Genomic DNA, 17,113 nt, shown 5'->3' with positions numbered 1-17,113 from the left:
CGAATTATAACTGTTTACTTCTTTGTCTCTCAATTTTCAGTGAGTACCCGTCACAGAGACCTTATCCCAGAGTCTAAGTAGAAGGTCATGGTAAACTGCTCATGTTGTCAGTCTCTTACTTTCTTTGTTTCCAGCTGGTACTTGGCCTTATCTGACTCAAAGTGGCCTTATCTGACTCAAAGTCTTTAATACAATTGTAACTTGTGACCCTTTGTTCAATGTTTTTCATTTTTAGCTACTTCCCCCAGCACACTGTTCTTTAGAAGACGAGAGGTAGACCAACAAAAAGCTGTGGAGGAGGCTCATCTGCCTGCCTTTCAAAATTCCATGCTGGGTACACTTTGTCTAACCACTAGAAATTGAATAATGGTGATGTAGGACTGAAAAATGGCACTTCTTTATCCCTAATTTTCTGGACCAGTTCTGGAGGACCTAGTTGTTCTCCAATTTGGGCTTTCAGGGAGACATAGAGTCACTTCTTTCACTAGAGAAACTAAAGATGAAAGCAGACTTTGCCATTTCAATTATGCTGTCATACCCTTCAGTTTCTTCAAGGTCCCAGTTATATTCCAGTATTTCTTAAGCGACATTCTATATAACCGCCTGAAAATGAGACAAAAATTAGGTTTAAATGACATATTCACTCAAACTCACATGTATATTCTCACCCTGTAGTCTATTCCAGTTGGTTCCATCTAGTTCAAAAATTGGAGCAACTAATTTCATGTCTGCCATCAGAAGTAATCTTTCAGTGTTCATAGGTGAATTCCTGGGATCCAGCTACTGCATCGAATATATTAAGAAAATGCTAGCAGACGTTTGATAATCCTAAAGTGGAGGTGCTATGTGATTTCATAGGTAGTTATGGTTATTTAACTTTAAAACACAGGGGCACACAATTTAGCCTGGAATGAGGGTAAACAGGTACACATAGTAAAAAACTCACTGCTCTCATTCCTGTAGGACACTGGCTTGTTTTTGCTTGTTACTTATTGTTTACACAGATACATGTAAACACACGCATACATAAACACACATGTGGACTTCAGCAAAACAAAAAGGGCTAATTTAATAGTGAAACACAACCACAAAGTTGTGCTAGAATTGTTTACTAGCAAGCATAAATGCTTAAAATTAATTACTATGCACAGGTGCTTTGCATGGTACACTAGCAGGAACTGAAATGAAAGTGACGCGTACTGGAAAATTGTTAGGCAGTGATAGTCTAGGCCTGATTTGTTACAAGAGCAAGTAAACGCTTGACGTTATGGGAAAGCGACACAAATCTTCTTAGGACTAGAATAGAGACATTCCTTGCTATGGCTTCCCGTCCTTGCCTCTGAGAGTAGCCTTGTGGAATTATGTGTGTTTACAGAGATGTATTAAAATTACTAAATAGTTTCTTTTAATACTACATTCCATAGGCATTTGGCTCCCTTTCAAATAGTAAGAGGCATGTGTACTGCTGTCATCAACATCCTTGAAGTCTCCAGGCTAACAGAGGTTCTACCTGCTTTTACCCAAATGTGAATTCCTAATCTGTTGCTTAAAACTCTTTGCTCCTATCATAGCCAGGCAGACTCCTCACTCTTTGTAAAGGTCCCCATCATGCGAAATCTTTGTCCATGAGAGAAGCCTTGTGGATTTTGGAAGGGTGAGATGAAGTTAAATAGACCACTTTTCTCCCCTCTTCTCACTATTCCACTTGGTCCCAATTCTAGAAATTTGGTAGTGGTTCTACAGTATAATTAGGAAAACGTGAGCATGGAGAATGCCGCTGACCCTAGTTCTAGCTTGGGCAAGGGAAGATTGTAGGGTAAAGAGCACCCAAAAAGGTCTTACTAGAGCTCTTATCAATTTAAGACCATAGGGCTGATGCGAAAGGGAAATTCTGGAAAATGCCTGACATTTTGGTCTCCTTTTGTGCACGATTTGTTTTGTACCTCCATGTCAGGTTATCACTAAAAGTTGATCCTTAGTTCTGGGAAAATAATCCTTTTGAACAACAACTTGGTAGATTCTTGAGGAGAAAACCTCAAACATGCTGCTTCTGTTAAAAGGACCATACTGGACTTATTCAGAGGAAAACAGGAAACTGTTTTTTTTTAAAATTTATTTTATTTTATTATTATTATTTTTTGAGACAGAGTTTCACTCTTGTTGTCCAGGCTGGAGTGCAGTGGTGAGATCTGGGCTCACTGCAACCTCCACCTCCTGGGTTCAAGCGATTCTCCTGCCTCAGCCTCCCAAGTAGCTGAGATTACAGGCATGCCCCACCATGCCTGGCTAATTTTGTGTTTTTAGTAGAGATGGGGTTTCTCCATGTTGTTCAGGCTGGTGTCGAACTCTTGACCCTAGGTGATCCACCCACCTTGGCTTCCCAAAGTGCTGGGATTACAGGCGTGAGCCACCGCACCCGGCCATCAGGAAACTCTTTTAATTAGGTCTGTTTTTCTGCAATTTGAAGACAGTCATGATGCAGCATGATTTCTGTCACTTACGGGGTATAATTAGAGGCACAACCACCTACCCAAGGTTATTTGCAGGGCAATTTCTGTAGGCAGTCATAAAATTGGCATACGTTATTTTAAAGACAGCTGGCCATGATTCAGTCAGAGGGGCCTTGGCTGCTAAGATTTTGTTTTTGTTTTTTGCACTCCTTATGTGCTGAGATTTGAGGGGCTTCTTCCGGTTGGCATGTTTTCAGGTAGTTGGACATGAGGCATGCCTGGGAGAATATAATGTATGAGAACATAGCATATGAGAATATAATATATTCACTTATGACACACGCAATGATAGGAGGTTTATGTGTCCATTTATGGCAATAGTTAAATGAATGATCTGAGAGGCCATCTTTGTGTGGTTGATTTCCTTGTCCAGCCAAATATGACCTGATTTGAGGGACAGCCTCTGCCATTGGTGTGAACCTAGGGCCAGCTGGCTCAATGATTGGACTGGAGTCAGGGAGGGTTCCTGACACTATGTGGCTTCTTGGGCAATATTTAGGGAGTCACCTATCTACAATGTGACTTGGTATGACTTCAGTGAAGAGAAGGCAGGGGCAGGATGAAACACGATGAAACCAGCCTTGGAGGGGACAGCAGAATCTGGAAAAAGCACTGCATGGACACTGAGATAATAACAAAGATACTAAGAGTAATAAAAATAATGGAAACAGAACTAAGTACCATTTGAACATCTATTACGTACCAGGAAGCATTCAAGCAAACTACTTTCTATACGTGTTTGCAGTATTTCATTAAACCTTACAATAGCTCTGGAAAATAGATATGAGCCTCATTTTACAGAGGAAGAAACTGAAGCTCAGCGAGGTTAACTGTGCCAAATCATGAAGATATTAAGTGGTGGAGTAGGGCTTAGAACATGAAACTCCTAAGTCCATACTCTTTCAATTATACTGTTCAACTTTCAATAATACTTTATGAGTTTTATATGCAATTAGTACTAGTTTTTTTTTGGCTTCTGTCAAAGGAAGGATCATCTGCAGAGGGGAGTAAGGAAGAAGAATCTGTGAGGAAGAAATGAAATTCAAATAACCTAAAATCCCATTTAGTCACTAAGTTTTCTCAAACCTATCCTCAACTAATCATTTCTGTAGGTCTCTCTAATCCATTTCTTCCTTTCATGCCCACTTCTGTGCCCTTGTTCAAGCCTTCCCATCTATACTGTTGAAATAACCTCTTAAATGGCCTCTTTGCCATTTGTCTATTCCTTCTATTCCCCCCTCCATAGATATTTTCTAGTAATGCTTTCAAAACACAGATGCGATCAAGTCATTCCCCAGTTCAAAACCCTTCAGTGGATTTCCATTGCCAAAGCATATAAACACATCATTTGTTGGGTCCTTGATTAACTTTTTAGTCTTATATACTATGCTCCCAGCTATAGCAAAGTACCATAGTTTTTCAAGCATGGCATGCTCCCTTGGTACATTGGAATCCATTCCTATTTCAATTTCACCTACATTAATTCAACTCTTTTCCTCTATGTAGATCTTATTTGGGCCATATTTCCCTACATGTAGACTGCTAAGTATTACTAAGACAACAGTCTCACATCCATGTGGATTTATGCCTCTACATATTTATTGCTTCCAATTTTGTTTGGATCCTCTATGTTGTTTGATAATCTCAGTTTTTCCTGGACTACTCTCTCCTCCATTTTCCACAAAAGCATGTTGAAATTTTCATGAGCCTCCTCCCATCACTACTCCATCACTTCCACTTTAATTCTTAGTACTTGGCCTCCCTACTATTCCAGGAAATAGAAGTCATCAGGTTGGAATTCTTAAAGTTAATGTCTCCTCCTACAAATGTGTATGCACTTGACCCATTATTACTTCCTCCTTCCTGCCTCAGCAGGAGTGTCTCTATGCCTAAGATTATCATTTTACCTGTGCTCTGGGTTCCATTTCTTCCTACCTGCTCTGGAATCAAATTATTTCCTTTATTTTGTTTTTAACATCTCCCTCTTTTTTTTCTACTGACTCCTTTTCTTTATTCTGTAAACTTGTTCAAGGTTCCCCCCCCCACCCCCCACTATGCTATCCCTTCTCTGGCTATCATTTCCTATCACAGTTCAACCTCCTAAAGAATGTAGTCATCACTAGCTATAGTATTTACTAGTCAGGAAGGGTCTATATGAAAGGGAGTTAAGAGATTCAAGCAGTAAAATGTGTGGATGAGAGGTTTATGTGACAGAGAAGAATAAAAATAGATGTTAGGTAGGGGTAGAGAAAGGAATAAAGGAATATAATAAAACTGAGAGGGCAGCAAGAAACAGCTGGGGTAAACTAATGGCTACTGAAAGAAATGGTGATGTGGGCTTGCTACAGAAAACATCTGCAGAACAGGAATAAAAGAGACACATGCAAGGAAACAAATGCTACAGGCTTCCTGAAGGTGGAGTCCCAGTCACAGAAGTTGGAGGAATAGAAACGTGCGTAATAGAAATTTAGATTGATCAGAGAGGACTAAAATCTGTTTGGTCCTTTCTCTCCTTTCAACTTTAACTCTTTTCTGTATCTGGACTTATCCTTTCCTTCTGCTTCTGAGAAAGAAGCCCCCACCTCCCTTTTCGCCAGAGCTACCCATAGCATGTGCATGGTTAGCTAATTCCACCTGTTGCTTTTTCAGGGTCTTGCTTCAGTAGTTGTCCTTGTTTTCTATGCTACAAATATTTTACCCTGTATTTCCCTTCCCTTCCCTTCCCTTTCCTTCCCTGCCTCCCTGCCTCCCTTTCTAATGAAAAAATATATACATACATACATAAATGGATACATAAAAGTATATGTTCCTACTTTGTACCAAGCTCCTTTCCTTATGCCTGCAATCATACAGATAATTCTTCAATTCTAAAAGCATGCATTTCTTAATCCTGATAAATTCATAAGCTATCTCATTTCTCACCTTCTTTTATCACCAAACTTTACTAAAACGTAGTTTACATTGTTGCCTATGCTTTCTCACGCCTACTTTCTAGCTTTTGAACCTTCCAGTTTACTCACACATCTTGTTTGACAGTTTCTAATGACTTCTAATTGTCAAATTGAATGCTTTTCAGAACTTTTCCTCCTCCGTATATTGGAAATATTTGACATTGGTAATCACCCTCCTCCTTCTTTAAATTCTCTCTTCCTTTGGCTCAGTCTTTAGATTCTTCCACTAACTTCCATACAACCACTTCTTCTCTTTAAACTGCCCCTTTCCCTTCCTACCCTGTAAGCGTGGGTATTCTCCATGGACACTCCTTCTGATCTTGTCTCTGACTTCAGGCATGGTGATTTTACATACCCCTACAACGTTTCTTATCCCCTCTATGTGGTTGACTTCCAAAATTTATCTGTGTATCTAAATTCTCAGACCCTGCATATCCATGTATTTGATTACTATCTCAACTTGAATGGCTTTTTAACACCTTATGTTCAGTTATATCCAAAGCTGAACCCATTTTCTTTTGACCAAAACCAGAAAGCCCCCTCCTTTCCTTCTTTGTTTAGAGTGTTGCTCTCTTCCTAGTCATCCAAATGAAACATTTTGGATTTATCTTTGACTCATCCACCTACTCCTTCAGTAAAGATTTTGGAGTCTACTATGTTATTTTTGTTTTTAAAATTTCCAATGGCTTACTCTTTACTATAGAATAAAGTCTAAACTACTTTGGTTAGCAATATGCTCTACAACATGCCCCCACCTTATCTTTCCTGATGTATATCACTTGCAGGCTATCTTTCAGCCAACAGGAGCTAGCCATTCTGAAAATGAACCCCACGGCATGCCCCTAAGCTTGTGCACATTTTTTCCTGCCACTTGGAATAGAATCATATCCCATGCTACATTTGGATTATTATAATACTACCTGTGCTCAAGTTCTTCTCTCTTAAAAGAAATATTCCATTAACCTTGCTCAAGTTCTTCTATTTTAAAGAAGTATTCCACATTTCTTCCTACCTACAAATAATTTATCTATTTCCTTTATGTTTACAACATAGAGTGCTTGCTTATACTACTTGCCAATTATTCAAATGAAATGGCTAAGTTTAAGTTTCTTGTTATTGAAAAGGAGGAAGAGAGTACAACAATGGGGTAAGATTTTGGGTTAAACATTATCATGCAAAGGTCTGACGATAGACAGGAGATCTCAACTGGAAGACATGATCAAGGATGACAATTAGGGAAGAGAACAGCTCAGATTTGTAAATTAAGGATGTGGTTTTTTAATTCTTCACAAAATAGAGTAAACCACTCTATTTTATGTTGGAGTAGAGACATTTCAATTGCATCTCAGAAAAGGGAATAGAGCCAGAGATAATTGGAAATTGACCAGTGAAGCTGAATATTTAGAAAATTGTGTGCAAAAATGTAGACTTGAAAGAAGATTATTTGGAAGTGCATACTAACAGTTTGCAATATGCTTACATAAAAAACGAAGTGATCCAGTAGGGCTGACAGGATTTATATGCAAGAGAGAGTAGAGGTCCGACATATGAAATGAAAGATAGCACTTTTTCTGATCATGCAATGGTACTAGCTGAAATTAATTTCTTAAAAGCTTGGAAATTTGGCAGAAGTAAATGGAGGTTGAGCAAATTCATATAACTAAGAGAAGGCATTGAAATTGATGAGGAATGGTCAAGGAGAGAAGCCCAGCTTTCATTCCAAGCTGTCAGAGAGGATTGGTACAGATGAGAAAATAATTTGAGGAAAGCTCTCAAGGAAAGAAATGAAGCCAAATACTTTGAAGAGAAAAATAGATATTTTTCAATTTCAGAACAAACTGATGGAGAGCACAGTAAACAAATAAATAAATTAAAATCGAAATAGGGAAAATCAAAGGGCAAATTACAAATATCTGCAGTAGACTGAAAGAGTCAAGGTAACAGTGGGAAGCAGCAAAGAGGACGGCTACTGACATTTTCTCATGTTCAGGAAGAGAAGAAAGTTGTCATGTGTTTGAGAGATTTTAGACAGTTAGGTTAAGGTGACTTCAAGTCATTTATGAGAGTTCTTTATGGAGCTGTAATACAGGAAAGGATGTAGGCTAATACTGGGGTACACAAAACCATGCAGAAAATCAAGGAATGACTCAGCAACAGACTTCACAGCTCAAAATGTGAGTGAACATCATGAACAAGGTGTTGATGAGAAAATCTGGATCTGCAACCCTTATAGATGCAGCACAGTGATAAATCTACCAGCTTTGTGGTCAGAGGTGACTTTTAGTCCCGCTTCTATTACGTAAACAGCCATGTGACTCTGGACAAATGTTTTTAGCTTCCAGATTCTTAAATTACTCATCTGTAAAGAGACTTCACGTTTTTATGAAGCTGAAATGAGATAACATTTATGCAAATATCTTGAACAACATTTAGATATTATTATTCCAAGACTTTTTTGGGTAGGCTGAGCAAACATTTATCTGTGGGTTTCTCTGGTATATGCGTTAAGAAGGAAATGACCAATGTGATAAAACAAGGAGAGGGAGTGATGTTTGAGAAAAGAAAAAGTTAGAAACTGAAAGTCACTGACATTTCTAAACAATGCTTTTAGAAATCTTCCTATTCAAGACTCATAGTGGCATGATTCATAATGCATGAAACGCATCTAAACGATGTCTAAAGGAGTGACAGGTGATCAGTGAACTTCAGAGATTATGTAAGAATCCAGAGGATATTTATTATCTTTCAACAAAAACACTCTGTTTTAACCAAATGCAATTTTATAACTCATGCAGAGCTATTCTGGAATAGAAAAGGGGCTGCAGTATGTGAATAAAACACAGCTATGTGCCTTTAGACCCTATCCCCCTCCATATCTCTCTGTGCTCGTTTAGTTTTAGGAAAGAAATGAGTGATGTTGAAGGTGAGATTGCCTTATCCCTGAAGCCCCTTATTATATCTGTGCTGCTTTTGAGAAAACGTATCTGGAATGTGCATGAAATTGCATGCAAAAATAAAAAAGGAAGGGGTACTCTGATACAGGTCTTTTCCAAATCTCTATTGCTATAGCACAGTTCAGGTCCACATCAGCTCTCAGATTATTGCTCGAATCATATTACCCTATGTTCAGTCTTACATCTCTTCAACCAGTTGTTCATATTTGTTGTGAAAGTAAACTTTCTAAAGCACAATTCTGAACATTTTACTGACTTGCTCAAAACCTTCAGTGATTACCCACCACTTACTTACTGCACGAGTCTGCAATTTTTTTTTTTCAGTAAAGGTCCAGATAGTAAAGATTTTTGGCTTTGTATGACGCATACAGCCTTTGTAAAAACATTTTTCTTTGCCTTTTTTACATCCATTAGAAATTTGCAAACCATTCTTAGCTCGTGGGCTGTACAAGCCAAGGGCTGGATTTGGCCCTTCAGGCTGTAATTTGTTGATCTCTAGGATAAAGAAAGTGCAAGCTCTTTAATAGAGAATAACAAGTCTCCCCCTAATTTGGCTTACTGATTTTTTCTCAGGTCGTACATATTGCCAGAAACACTTCCCACACCTTCTGCTGCAGTAATGTTGAATTGTTGGCAGTATCTGGAAGTACACCAAGCTGGGTTTCGTACCTCTGTACTTGTTCACATTATGTCCACTAAAATTGTCCTCCCTTATCCAACTGGCAAACTCTCTCTCAAGACTGCCAAAATATTAAATATTTCTTGACTGGCCCAGTTATAGCTGGTGCCTGTACCTCATAAATAATGTGGATCACAGTATCTGTAGTTCTTCACTGGTGCATATTTGCTCCCCAGCTCCAATGTGATCCTCTCAAAGGTAAAAAATGTCTTATTTGGATTTGCATCCCTAACACACAGTAGACACGTAGTAAATGTTTGTGGAATGATTGGCCCGAGGTAGAGTGTTATCAAGTCATCCCAAACGAGTAATAAATAGCATAAAAATAAATGAAGAGAGGATCAGAAGTCCTCTGACTTGTGAATGACTTATACACAGAAGTGTGTTATTATTTTCATGGTCTCTAGAGAAGCTCTCTAAGTCCCACTCTTATAACTTGCTGTGAGAATTCCTCATACACCCGCTAGGACATGAGCATGGTGGCAGAGACCCTCATAGAATATTTTTTGGGGATCAAAAATCCCATCTAACAGTGTCAGTGTTTTTAGAATTCTACATGGGGACTCAACACCTATCTTCCAATAAACATACTTTAAAAAGTATGGTCCTAGGACTTTTAGTATTATTAGTGATAAAATGGTGACCTAAATAGGTGTTGGTGAGCTGCCCTTGGAATGTAGCCACCCTATCTCAGTAGAGAAAACGTGCTCTGAGTTCCAAGCTGATGACTTATGAGTTAGCTTTTGGACATAACTCATTCCTAAGTTTGGGGCTGTCTCTACTTAAAATATATCAAGCATAGGTCAGAAGAACTGGAATAGGAGTCACCCAGATTAAGAGCAAAGCCATAAAAATGAAAACCAAAGGGAAATATGATATTACAGTGTTTCTAAAATTAGAGAATGGGCTAGCAAAGCTCCTCATTGGGAAGTCTGGAGGGAAAGATTCGTGAAGGAAATAGACTTTAGAAAAAAAAGAACAGGAGCATTTGGATGAAATATAGAAAATAGCAATTATATCTAACATTTATTGAATGATTACCCTGTGCCAAGGGCTGTTATAAGGGCCTTACATGAACCATAAATTTAATCCTTCCAACAACACTATAAGAGGAATACTATTACTATTTTTATTTTGTGGATGGGGAAAGTGATGCACAGAGCAGTTAAGTAATTTGCCTAAGCTGTAATGGAACAGCTAGTAAATGTGGAGCTCGAATTCAAACTCAAGTTTTCTGATTCCTTTGCCCACCATCCAAGCATGTATATTCTGATTATATATACATGGTACCACAAACAAAGTGCAGTGTGGAACTGACAGGGACTTTTTCCTGGCCCTCTTAAAACCTAGAAAAACTGATTCAGAAGAAAATCCCTAATGAAGGAGCATCAGGCAGAATCAATGGACAATTGTTCTTCCCAATGAATTTGCCTCGATCTCTGGCAGCAAATCATAGCAATCAAGGAGTAAGCATCACACTCCATTTGCCCACGATAATGGCAGAAAACTTATGGGAAGAGACAATTTTGTAAGGTATTTTTAAGAACCCAGAAAGGATCAATCCTTAGAAAGAAAGTAAATAAAAAAGGCAAGGATAGAAAATATTGTGACCAGAAAGCCATCTACCCAAGAAAAGTCATGGGAGGAAAGGAGGTTTTAGAAGTAAGAAGACATATATATCCACCTTCTGAATGTGCTATGGCAGAATTTTAGAGTCAGTTGGTCAAAGTTAAGATGAGAAAAAGAATAACAAGTTATTATGACACAAAGTATATAATAAATGTTGGCTGCCTATAACAGAAAGTGCATATAGCGTCTTATTAAATGGAGAAAAAGGAGAAAAATAATCACAATCTTGGTCATGAAGACTCTTGGGAAGAGCAGAAATACTAAAGCTCATAAATGTGTATGAGAAATCGGGGTTGAAATGGCCAGAGGGTCGCTAAAGCATATCATGGAAGAGGAGACAGAGTAACAGGAGAAGGCAAAAGAATAACAACTTCAGTATAGACATTTTTATAAGAAATTGATATGGTGGAAATTTAATATTTGTAGAAACAATATTGGTTGAGAGAAGATTACTTTAAAATAAGAAATAATATAATTTAAAAGCACTTATTAAAAGATAAAATGCTTTACATACAAAAGACACTTCTTGCCATGGAATGTTATCACCTAAATGGGAGAATTGAGGGGCCGTTTGTCCATTAGGTTCAAATTGGTGCACACACCTATAAAATGTGTTATGAGAGGCAAATGCTGTATTGTGGTTATGTAACCACTGTCTTGTATATGAATTTTTCCCACTTTGTGTGGCAAGTACAAAGATGTTTGGTTACAAAAATCTTATGGCTTATACCCAAGAGAAAGGGCTCTCCCTGATAGGCTACTATGGCTGTTGTGCCTGCCTCCACATACCTACTACCATTATTCTCCCTGTGAACTACTTTGGGCACATTCATGGCTTTAGGTCTTAATGTGGGGCTTGACAAAGTGTTAATATTTATGGTAAATTTTATGATAATATTTATGGTAAATTGTTAATGAGTGCCTAGTGGGGACCATGGAAAGAATGCTCACTAAAATTTTGTTGTTTGCTTTAAAGAAATATAAATTGAAATAATAGGCCAAGTTTTCACTGTTTTTCCTGCACTTTGGAGAAGTTTAAAGAGAACTGTTAGGATTTTTCATTTCCTTTGGCTAACTTTCTAAGTGCACCTTTTATATCCTTATTTCTCTGAATGTAAATTGGGGGATTTAACATGGGAGTAACTGCTCCATAAAGTTTTGAGACGACTTTATCCTCTTCCTGGGTTCCCTTTGACTAAGGTTTCAAGTACATGCAGATGGCTGCCCCATAAAATATGGTGACTCCAGTCAGATGAGATCCACAGGTGGAGAAAGTTTCACGCCTAGCCTCCACAGCACAAGAAAAATGCAAAGTTAGGAGATGAGGATGAATGTGAAGGGCAGGGGCAGTGTGAACACACCGATAACCAGACCCTGAATCAGGCTGACAAGGGTGTCTGAGTAGACGAGCTTCAGCAGGGCCTGGATCTCAAGGTAAAATGGTTGATGACATTGTGTCCATAATAACTAGCAGGAATTGCAATGATTAGTGTGATTGCTACTAAGAAGGCATGGGTCCAGATTCCCAAGGCCAACTCTATACAGACCCGATTGTTCATAATAATAGTGTAACGGAGGAGATAAGAGATTCCAACAAACCTGTTGTAAGCCATGCCAGCAAGGAGGAGACACTCTCATCCCCAGAAAGAGGTGTGTCATCATCTGAACAGAACAGCTGTTATAGGAGATGGTGGGGAAGTCTTTGATGCATTGAGCCAAGACTTACAGCTCCCAGCTGGTGGAGTAACACATTTCAAGGGAGGATAGGTTACTGAGGAAAAAAAAAAAACCCATAGGAGTATGAAATTGAGAATCTCATCTCACTAATCTCACTACAGCAACGATAAGGATGTTCTCAAACGCTGTGACCAGTAGAAAAACAGCAGTTCCAAGAAGAAGGCAGTCTGGATTTCAGGGTGTTGGGCAAATCCAACAAGGATGAGTTCGGTGATCTCAGAGGCATTGTCTCTTTTTAGACCACCCATTTACTTGTCTCAAGTGTTGGGAAAAGAGACAAAACAATGTCATCTACATGAAGAAAGAAGAGGAAGAGCATCTCAGTAGCCTGTTATAGTTCATGTTCTGGAGCTCTAATTAATTGCTGTATGCCATTTATTTTACTGGGTTAGGTTCAACTGTTCAAGTATCCAGTGATGGAAATATATGTTCTCTTTGCTTTTCTGTCTTATAGAAACTTATATGACCTAGGGCAGACTGATTTAGTTGTATGGATTGTTAAAACCAAAATAGAGGTACTTACATTGACATTGAGTCAAATAGAATTATTACTCTCATAAAGGGGTTTAGCTACATGATTGATTTTACCCTTGACCAAAAAAAGGGCAAATAAGCTACATCTGCCCAACAAAAATGTTTTCCAGCTTTATTTAAGTTGATTCACCTCTTTAATAATAATTTTTAAATTTAAACTCAAGGATACAGTTTTGAATGCTTGAAATACTTCTTTACTTTTCAACCCTCTTTTCCCCTTATATGTCATATTAGAACCACTTATATATGGTGAATTAGAAAGTGTATATGTAGCTAAACCATCTAGTCAATTCAATGAAAAAACACCAATAGCCAAATTGACATGCAATAAACCAAGCAATTGGTGGTTTTACTGAAATCTCATTCTTTGCTCAATTGTTCTGACATCTATCTTCGACTGACAGAAGCTTACTATGTGCAGATCCTATCATCTCCATATAGTTTCGAACAAGAGCTTAAAGGGTGATGGGGAAATCTTAATAGATAAAAGGATTTAATGCGGAAAACAGTTACTAGCAATTGTGAAAAGGGACAAGGCAAATTTTGAATGCATGTTTCCAGGATTTTTCAAAAAGAAAAGACAGAGCCTTTTCAGTTTTACATGGTTTTAGTAAGGAGTGAAAGATATGACAAATTGAAGTGTCTGTTGGCTTTAGAATTTTCGTATTTAGACACAGCGTCAATCTCTCCATACTGTATAGTTATATTAGTGCCATATATAATTGTGTAATTCTTTATAACTTTATAACTAAAAGGCAAACTGTTGACATACAGAAAGAAAGCAAGGGTGTCAGCTGGATCTAAGCTTAACTTTTGGTTTAGCCACTAAAACCTGCACTGTCTTGAGAAAGTCAGTTTTCTCATATGTGAAATGGGAATACCACCCAGCCTCTTGCAGGATTGTTCCAAGAATTAGATAAGATAATTTATACAAATAAATAAATAAATAAATAAATAAATAAATAAATAAATATGCCCGGCACATTTATAGCCACCCAAGATACCTTACCTCCTGCTTTCATGCCCCATGTAGACCTTCCCTACAGTTTGGATTTCATTTTGTAAACATGTGCCAAAATGTCATTACATCCTACCTTTCCTCGTGAGGTTATCACATTACCAGAAACAATACAATCTGAAGTTTTAGGTTTGAGTAACAACTAAAGAAAGTTTGACTGTGTAAGTCATTAAAATTTGTTCCTGATAGTAGGCGGGAAAGACACATAAAGAGATGAAAATTACTCACTGACTTAGGGCTGGAGGACAGCAACAGAGAAGTGCACCTCATTCATAACAGAAGCATTTTGCAGTTGGCGACACCCCCACAAATGACTAATCTCCAAGAAGAAATTTGATTCCTTCAACTGCAAGGAAAAGAAGTTTAATACAAGCAGCTGTGGTAATAAATCTTCCTATCAGTTGTGGTTATAAGGCTGGAAAATCTTAAGTTAACTGTGCTGGTGAATCATGCACAATTATTTCTACTTGTTTAAATATCCTTTTCTTTTATTTACACAGAGGTGGCATGTAATAAGGCCACCATGATAGGCTGGTGTCCAAGAAACAATAAAAAATTCATTTTCTCGCATATATAACATTAGTATAGATGCCAGTTCGTGACATGCAGTTTTTCTTTGCCTGTACAAATATTAAAATGATATTTCTTCTTCTAGTGTTCTAAATTCTGTTACTTTGTTCCCAGCTACAGAAAAATAAATTGAGGAGATATCCTTTCTGAATACACTGAAATCTTTTAAAAATGTTGGTGTTTGCCAAAGTATAGTCTAAGTACAGGACCAAAAATACTTAAGCAGCATTAAAAGAAGCCAGGATTCAAATGCAAGAGTAAGACAATGTTTAGAAATGTAGATAATCATGTGATGGTTTAAGAATTGATAACCTCAGTCTTGAAGAAAAGTTTCCACTTTGGGGACTTATAGGATGTCCCTGCTTTGCAATTAACTCTCCCAATATAAACACACAGAGAGAGAAAACAAAGAAGGAGGAGACATCTGCTATGTTTAGCTCATTAAAATAAAGTTCATTTTCCTTCCAAATTGGTTAATGAGAATTTCAGTGAATGTTCCTGATAGCAATGATTCTGGTCAGTAAACATGGTTGTGGTGAAGAAAGCGAGACTTCCTTCTGTCTGGGCAATTCTTCATTCTTTCATTTTTTTTCTTCTTGCAAGTTAAATGTTCAAGTAGTACTATGAAGATTTAATATTGAGGAATTTTGAAGACCAAGGTATATATCACAGTAGGACTGTGTGACAAGTTTTGTGTCTGCTGGGTCCTCTGAATGATATGCTATGTTGATCAGTCAAGTTCTCTCCCAACTATGATTGTGAGTCCAACAGAGACTGGACATCATTTAATTTTTATTTAGTTGTTTGTTAACTTTAGGGACTTTAGACCCCATATAACTAAGCTTAAAGCTGGGTGTACACTTTGGGGGCTGTAAGCCCCTGATTTTTGCAAACAAATCTAAGTCATCTGTTTTCTCTGGTATTGTACCTTGCACGGAAGAAACTCTTAAAAGATGCTTGCTGAAATAAATCCTCTTGATGTCACTTTGACTAAGTGGATTCTTCCATTCAAGTAGTTTTATGCTACATTCAATCATACTGTTTTTGACCATTGGACTCTGAATAACATTTTTTTTCTGAAACTTTAAATCTTCAGTTCCTTAGTACAAAAAATGTTGACTGATAGAGCAATGGTCTGTTGAAAGACAGCAGAAGAGAACTTTCAGCCAGATAGTTCACATTGGACTTTTGTGAGTCACTCCTTTTATCTGTCCATAGAGGGTTGGTAGTAAGATTTGCCCTTTCTTTCTGGTTCTGTCCTAGGGACCATCTCATCCTGTATGTTAAAAACATATTAAACCTCCATGAAAATTCCCACAAAATGTAAAGGAGAATAAGATGGTGAATATTTGCAGGAGCATACAAATAGGGAGAAATTGCAGTGCAATCAAGGAAATATTTCACAGAGGACATGGTTAATGCTTCCATAATGAAGATTACAGAACTGGCATAGAGGCAAGCTACAGCAGGAATGGAAGGATTTAGCTGTCCAGGCATCTGATGGAAGTCTCATTCTGTTAAAAGCAGAGCATCTGATAAATTTGGGATTTGCCTTGCTGACAATTTCATTTCTCAGAAGGTTAAAGAAGCGTTGAGGGGAAATGATGCTATGGACCTAATTATGATGGAATGGACTGGAATGTTGGGAGAAAATAACCACATCATCTGGGAGTTCATAATAGAAAGAAACTGTATGGCCAGTATTTCTAAAAGGAAAATTGGCTGTGAGGCCATAGATATTTTTCTCTCAATATTCTAATTTGAAATTTCTTAAAACTCTGATGATAATTTGACCAGAGCTAGAGAGTCTCAAGAAATTTAAGATGAAAATAGACCTTTTTCACTTCAAGACCACAGCACAGAGCGTGCAAACGGCCCAGACTTTGTTCTCCTGGGTGTAGACAGTACTTACATAGCAATCTCATAAGTCTCAATTGACATCAGCTTTCCCAGCTTGTAATAAAAGTACACTAGACTCATCCCCATAGCATACTGACCTGTGAAACCTCATCTGAAAGTTTGCCAGCTCTCTGGATTTGACTTATCCTATGGTCTTTTTTTTTCAGAGTGCTTTGGTGTATATACGCAGAATATATACCATGCAGAATCATTCACTTTCATTTATCCATTCCACAAATATTTATTGAGTTCTTATTATGTGTTCAGTACTGGTTTCGTTGCTGAGGGTAGAGCAATGAGCAAAAGAGGTAAAACTTTTCTTTTTAACCTATATTCTAATGTGGTGAGAAAGATAATAACAAGTAACAAATAAAATAATTTCAGATAGAACTGTTATGAAGAAAATAGAACAATTTGAAAGATAGTGGTGAAACAAAATTATTATTATAAATGTGAGGTTTCAAGGGAGGTGACATTTCAGTTGGGACCAAAATGTCCCAACAGCCATGTGAAAATCTAGGGAAAGATATTCCCAGGCAGAGGGAACAGCAAGTGCTCGGACCCCAAGGCAAGAACAAGTTGAAACTGTTTGCTGAATAGATAGGAGTTAAGTGTGACTGAAGCATAATGTA

The 17,113-nt window shown here is 37.8% G+C and overlaps 1 pseudogene; it reads right to left on the bottom strand.

Moving 5' to 3' along the window:
• Positions 1–14,023, bottom strand: part of LOC129024202 (olfactory receptor 13H1-like) — a 29,299-nt pseudogene extending 15,276 nt beyond the window's left edge.
• Positions 14,024–17,113: the final 3,090 nt, after the last annotated feature.

The sequence above is a fragment of the Pongo pygmaeus genome, chromosome X (assembly GCF_028885625.2).
Source record: "Pongo pygmaeus isolate AG05252 chromosome X, NHGRI_mPonPyg2-v2.0_pri, whole genome shotgun sequence".
In the NCBI taxonomy this organism is placed as follows: domain Eukaryota; kingdom Metazoa; phylum Chordata; class Mammalia; order Primates; family Hominidae; genus Pongo; species Pongo pygmaeus.
This window is presented reverse-complemented; position numbering and strand designations above follow the sequence as displayed.